Source organism: Coregonus clupeaformis, unplaced genomic scaffold, assembly GCF_020615455.1.
Source record: "Coregonus clupeaformis isolate EN_2021a unplaced genomic scaffold, ASM2061545v1 scaf0478, whole genome shotgun sequence".
NCBI lineage: Eukaryota > Metazoa > Chordata > Actinopteri > Salmoniformes > Salmonidae > Coregonus > Coregonus clupeaformis.
Window position 1 is genome coordinate 184,817 of NW_025533933.1, and position 7,556 is coordinate 192,372.

The following is a 7,556-nucleotide window of genomic DNA, read 5'->3' on the forward strand; positions in this document are numbered from 1 at the left end:
AGACGGGGAGGTAGAGACGTCTGACAGACGGGGAGGTAGAGACGTCTGACAGACGGGGAGGTAGAGACGTCTGACTGACAGACGGGGAGGTAGAGACGTCTGACAGATGGGGAGGTAGAAGACGTCTGACTGACAGACGGGGAGGTAGAGACGTCTGACAGACGGGGAGGTAGGTAGAGACGTCTGACTGACAGACGGGGAGGTAGAGACGTCTGACTGACGGGGAGGTAGAGACGTCTGACTGACAGACGGGGAGGTAGAGACGTCTGACAGATGGGGAGGTAGAAGACGTCTGACTGACAGACGGGGAGGTAGAAGACGTCTGACTGACGGGGAGGTAGAGATGTCTGACAGACAGGGAGGTAGAGATGTCTGACAGACAGGGAGGTAGAGACGTTTCTCTTGTTCTTGATCTTTCTTGATATCATTTGACAGATGATTAACAGCTAAATAAATGATCCATTTGACAGATGATCAACAGCTAAATGATGACCCATTTGACAGATGATCAACAGCTAAATGATGACCCATTTGACAGTTGATCAACAGCTAAATAAATGACCCATTTGACAGATGATCAACAGCTAAATGATGACCCATTTGACAGATGATTAACAGCTAAATAAATGGCCCATTTGACAGATGATCAACAGCTAAATAAATGACCCATTTGACAGATGATCAACAGCTAAATGATGACCCATTTGACAGATGATCAACAGCTAAATAAATGACCCATTTGACAGATGATCAACTCCACCAGGCCTCTTCCTGTTCTTCTTCTTCTTTCTCTTGTTCTTGATCTTTCTTGTTACCAGAGTCCTGTCTCTGGAGTCATCAGGTCACATTGACTAGGCTCATTCCAGACAGTGTACAAATATGAAAACACCTCTACCCTCTTTTTGGGTTTACAGGAGAAACCTGTCCCATCCTCCTACCAGCCTCCTCCCCCCTCCCTCTCCCCGAGGCCCCCGGTCGTGCCTCTCCCAGTAGCCCCTTACTGCTGGGTCTGAAGAGGTTGTCTGTGAGGCTGGTTGACTGGAGGAAAACACCAGGGCTGAGTGGAACTGCGAGAGGAGGAGACGAGGAGGGAGAGGGAGATTTGACTGACCAAAGTAAAAGACTCTGGGATCTGAAGAGGGTGTCTATTCGGCTCGTGGACTGCAGGAAAACATCGGAACTAGGTGGGTTTATGCTGAAACATATACATTTATTTTGGGACACTCCCCGGATGTCATTAATTACCACTAAATACAATACGTTTAAAGATTTAGAATCGTTACAAGCATTCCTTGGATACATTGACAATCTGAAGATGTAATACTATTTTCCATTGAATATTTTAACCCATCCAAAATGCTTAAATCCAATCACAAGAGTGTGAAAAGCTAAGGTTAGATTCGATATGAAGAAGGAACCATAACTGTCTGTCTTTGTTTCACAGGGGACAGTCCTAACTGTCACTCTCTCAGTAGAAGGGGCTTATTATCTGGGGAGGCTAACCAACATCAGGATGCTGACAAGGCAGAGAAGAGTCTCTCCAGATCACACCAGTGGAGACTTACAGGGAAGAAAACTTACCACTGCTCTGATTGTGGAATGAGCTTTATTTATTCAAACAAACTGATATCACACCAGCGAGTACACACAGGAGATAAATATAATAGCTGTGATCAATGTGGGAAGAGATTTACTCGATCAGACTCCCTGGCTGAACATCAGCAAACCCACACCATAGAGAAACCTTACCATTGCTCTGGCTGTGGAAAGAGATTCACCTCTTCATCAGACCTTAGAAGACACCAGAGAATCCATACAGGAGATAAATATTATAGCTGCGATCAATGTGGGAAGAGATTTACTCGATCAGACTCCCTGACTGTACACAAGAGAATACACACTGGAGAGAAACCATACCCCTGCACCGACTGTGGGAAAAGCTTTAAGACCTCACCTGAACTGATAATACACCAGAGAACACACACAGGAGAGAGGCCTTATGGCTGTGACCGGTGTGGGAAAAGCTTTACCACCTCAAGTGAACTGATAAAACACCAGAGAACACACAGGAGAGAAGCCTTATGGCTGTGATCAGTGTGGGAAGAGATTCACTCAGTCATCACACCTGACTATACACAAGAGAATACACACTGGAGAGAAACCTTATCACTGCTCTGACTGTGGGAAAAGCTTTACCACCTCAAGTGAACAGATATCACACCAGAGAACACACACAGGAGAGAGACCTTATGGCTGTGACCAGTGTGGGAAAAGCTTTACCACCTCAAGTGAACTGATATTACACCAGAGAACACACACAGGAGAGAGGCCTTATGGCTGTGATCAATGTGGGAAGAGATTCACTCAGTCATCAAGCCTGACTATACACAAAAGAACACACACTGGAGAGAAACCTTATAACTGTGATGTATGTGGGAATAGTTTTGTTACATCACCATCTCTGACTATACACCAGCGAACCCACACTGGAGAGAAACCTTACCACTGCTCTGACTGTGGGAAAAGCTGTGCCACCTCAAGTGAACTGATATCACACCAGAGAACGCACACAGGAGAGAGGCCTTACCACTGCTCTGACTGTGGGAAGAGTTTTGCTCAATCAGGAACATTGAAAGTGCACCAGAGAATGCACACAGGAGAGAAACCTTATAGCTGTGATCAGTGTGGAAAGAGATTCTCTCAAATTGGAGCCCTGACTTCACATCAGAGAACACACTAATGGGGTTTGAGAGGTCAAAGGGCACCTTAGAAGTTTGGTGCCCCAAGGCCTTTGGCAGGGTGTTGCGGATTGACAGTACTAAGCATAGTATTATTTGTGATATATCTGGGTGCAGTTCACACACAAATTGCAAAGCCTGCTTCTTAGTGTTTTCTATGCACAGAGAATCTAATAAGAGTGGCCTCACTCCCTACTGTGGAGTCACTGAGAGGTCCACCTCAGGTCAACACTCCCTACTGTGGAGTCACTGAGAGGTCCACCTCAGGTCCACACTCCCTACTGGGGAGTCACTGAGAGGTCCACCTCAGGTCAACACTCCCTACTGGGGAGTCACTGAGAGGTCCACCTCAGGTCAACACTCCCTACTGGGGAGTCACTGAGAGGTCCACCTCAGGTCAACACTCCCTACTGTGGAGTCACTGAGAGGTCCACCTCAGGTCAACACTCCCTACTGAGGAGTCACTGAGAGGTCCACCTCAGGTCCACACTCCCTACTGTGGAGTCACTGAGAGGTCCACCTCAGGTCAACACTCCCTACTGGGGAGTCACTGAGAGGTCCACCTCAGGTCAACAACCATCTGCCCTCATTATCCTCAGGCCAAAGGGTCGCTGCAGAAAAACTGTTTTAAACAGACATATAAGTAGAAATGTTATACCGTAATGTACTTCTCCCGTCTGGATTACTGCAACTCGCTGTTGGCTGGGCTCCCTGCCTGTGCCATTAAACCCCTACAACTCATCCAGAATGCCGCAGCCCGTCTGGTGTTCAACCTTCCCAAGTTCTCTCACGTCACCCCGCTCCTCCGCACACTCCACTGGCTTCCAGTTGAAGCTCGCGTCTGCTACAAGACCATGGTGCTTGCCTACGGAGCTGTGAGGGGAACGGCACCTCCGTACCTTCAGGCTCTGATCAGTCCCTACACCCAAACGAGGGCATTGCGTTCATCCACCTCTGGCCTGCTGGCCCCCCTAACTCTGCGGAAGCACAGTTCCCGCTCAGCCCAGTCAAAACTGTTCGCTGCTCTGGCACCCCAATGGTGGAACAAGCTCCCTCACGACGCCAGGACAGCGGAGTCACTCACCACCTTCCGGAGACATTTGAAACCCCACCTCTTTAAGGAACACCTGGGATAGGATAAAGTAATCCTTCCAACCCCCCTTACCCCACCCCCCCCAAAAGAAAAAGAAAAAAATTGTAAAGTGGTTATCCCACTGGCTATCAGGTGAATGCACCAATTTGTAAGTCGCTCTGGATAAGAGCGTCTGCTAAATGACGTAAATGTAAATGTATATACTGTTGTTACATTTTATACAGTAATGTACTTCTCATATATTGTACTGTATAAAATCATGTATCACATCACTTGTAATGAACATGGATTTCTATGTATGGCAAGCTTTGTGTAAGAGCTATTTAAGATTGAAAGCAAAACATAAATAAACGACATTTCTAAAAAAAAATACAAGCGGTGGATTTTTTTTCCCCATCCTCCCCGATTCAGAATGTATCATTTTCATAGTCATGGCACGCATTGTTTAAGAGCTATTGAAGATTGAAATCTGAAATGTTATTATAAAAAATAAAAATATGTGGGGAATTTTTCTCCATCCAACCCTGATTCAGAATATACCATCTTTATTATTAGTAATTTAGCAGACGCTCTTCATCGTCATAGCATGTTTGGATTGATAAGAGAGAACCGAATATCCAATATAAAACTAATTTTACCTTGGTCCGAAAACGATGTTAGCAAAGCCATATTGCAAGCCTAAACGTCCTAAAAAAACCCACTTCAAAGCTGTTATGTGAATTATTTAACAAACTATTATCAGTGTCTCTGTGCGTCTCCCGAAAAAGGTTGTAAGTCTTTTGGGATTTAAGTAACGGACAGAGTCCCCGGTCTGCATAGTCAAGAGATTTATTCATTGAGAATTCTGCCATCACAATTTCAGAGTCCATCTTTTATACTCATACGTCATACAAAAATAAATCCCTCCCCTCTGTAGGCGGGCTGTAGTTTTCCACTCTAAAACTGCTCTCCATCCGTTCACTCACACACACATAGACACACATGCATACACACATACATACACACACGCACACATACATCCACACACACACACACATGCATACACTCACTCATACATACACACTTTCTTATCATAGCCTACTCCCTGCATTCCTCAGTTATTGCCGTTCTCACAATATTCTGCACCATGTTTTCATACTCATTTAAAAAGCCTAACAGTTTCTCTACTCCCTAAATTCCTCAGTTATCAGTTGCCTGTAGGCAGTTCTCCTTGTCCTTTGTTGTCTGGCCTAACTCTTACTCACATTGCTAAATAGTGGCTCAATGCCATAGTCTTTACTGGTCCTACACTCACACATTTCTAACACATTATACACAGTTTTCAGGGTGTAATAATTAGTCATTAATAATTAATCTATCAAAAACTAAGTTTGGTAGAGTCCGATACTCACGAAGAATGGGTGATAGATACCCACAAATTAAAACATACCATACGAAACGTAACATATCATACTAAACGGAGCGTCTCGGATTAACGTACAGAATAATACGAACGGCTCTGAGACCAGGTTGGGTGATGATGAAAGTGCAGCGTCACTGCTCCCTACCCAGACACACTCCCATTGTGTGAAGCAGATTGTAGACATTTTACATTTAAGTCATTTAGCAGACGCTCTTATCCAGAGCGACTTACAGGAGCAATTAGGGTTAAGTGCCTTGCTCAAGGGCACATCGACAGATTTTTCACCTAGTCGGCTCAGGGATTAGAACCAGCGACCTTTCGGTTACTGGCACAACGCTCTTAACCACTAAGCTACCTGCCGCCCCTGGTATAGTCTTTGTTGGCATGTGCCAGACACCAGATTGGCAGTAGAAAGGAGCCTGTTCCTCGAATGCTTCCTCCCAATTATTGGCTGGCTCGACCACTCCCTCCACATGACCGCAGGACCAGCACCGCTGTCTGGTCTTCACGGCCATTCCTACAGCCTTCATCACAGTCCCTGGAGTCTCTTCATTGGAGCACAATGCTATTTCTCTGTAAACAAATTAACAACAGACTTTCAACATGCTTATAGAGAAGGGCACTCAACATTTACGGCACTGACACAAATGACTGAGGATTGGTTGAAAGAAATTGATAATAAGAAGATTGTGGGAGCTGTACTGTTAGATTTCAGTTCAGCCTTTGATATGATTGACCATAACCTGTTGTTGAAAAAAATGTGTTTGTTATGGCTTTTCAACCTCGGCCATATTGTGGATTCAGAGCCATCTATCTAATAGAACACAGAGGGTTTTCTTTAATGGAAGCTTCTCTAATGTTAAACATGTACAGTGTGGTGTACCGCAGGGCAGCTCTCTTGGCCCTCTACTCTTTTCTATCTTTACTAATGACCTGCCACTGGCATTAAACAAAGCATGTGTCTATGTATGCTTAACAGAGAGTTGCAGTCCATTTTAGAATGGCTGGCCAGTAATAAACTAGTCCGGAACATCTCTAAAACGAAGAGCATTGTTTTTGGTTCAAATCATTCCCTAAGTTCTAGACCTCAGCTGAATATAATAATGTGGCTATTGAGAAAGTTGAGGAGACTAAATTACTTTGTGTTATCTTGGATTGTATCATGGTAAAAAAAAAAACATTGATTCAATGGTTGTGAAGATGGGGGAGAGGTCTGTCCGTGATAAAGAGATGCTCTGCTTTTTTTGACACCACGCTCCACAAAAGCAAGTCCTGCAGGCTCTAGTTTGATCTTATCTTAGACCAGAACATAGCGGCACATCTTGCTCTAATCATTGTAATCAGGTGAAGGAAACAGTCTTGAAAATGTTCATCTTATCTTTGGTGTCATAAACAATCCTTGGTTCCTGCCTGGTAAAGAAATGAGGGGTGGGGCGTCATGATCTCCTCCTTAAGACCATCTGGCAGAACGCCCCAGAATCGGTTTCTTTAAGTTAAGATAGCAGACGATGCCAGACACGTGCCGGAACCAACCCTATGAACTATGCCTATGTAACGTGTCTGTAACCAGTATATAAGGGAACTAACGGGACTGCCCCGTTGGTGCTCCTGATCGACATGTGTACTTGGTTCTGGTTGGAACCTGTCCAGTACGGGGATAATAAACTAATGATTCATTTAAGATTGGCTTCGAGTCCCTGTCCCCCCCCTGTGTAAGAAATTCCATGACAATTTGGCGTCATGAACTAAAAAAAAGATTGATTCTGCCTACGGAGATTTCCAGTTGGGGTCTACGAGGAAAACCGGTGGCGCATTTTATGAAGCTTGAGGGGAAATTCCCGTCTGACCAAAAGACGACGAGACCCGCCCAGACCAGACCCTTACTGTGAGCTGCCCAGGAGGAGACACATCATCCGTGAACAATTGAGGGACGGCAACTGATTTCAGTAAGTCAATTTAAATGAATGTATAAAAAGGATTTTTAAAAAACTTTTAAAAAACAATAGCATTTAAAGCGAGTAACACATTAAAAGGTACCCATAGTCTTACAGAAGACTAGAGCGAGGGCGTAACAGCACCATGGAAAGCCCCGCTGACAGCTGTCTGTAGGCATTTATAAGTAGAAGTGTCTACCTGGGGCGGCAGGTAGCTTAGTGGGTAAGAGCGTTGTGCCAGTAACCGGAAGGTCGCTGGTTCTAATCCCCGAGCCGACTAGGTGAAAAAATCTGTTGATTTGCCCTTAAGCAAGGCACTTAAACCTAATTGCTCCTGTAAGTCGCTCTGGATAAGAGCGTCTGCTAAAGACTAAAATGTAAAATGTAAA

At 44.8% G+C, this 7,556-nt stretch overlaps 1 pseudogene; it reads left to right on the plus strand.

The window, feature by feature from the left end:
- The first annotated feature begins 943 nt into the window (after nucleotides 1-943).
- Nucleotides 944-3,476, plus strand: LOC121570123 (annotated as a pseudogene).
- The last annotated feature ends 4,080 nt before the right edge of the window (nucleotides 3,477-7,556 follow it).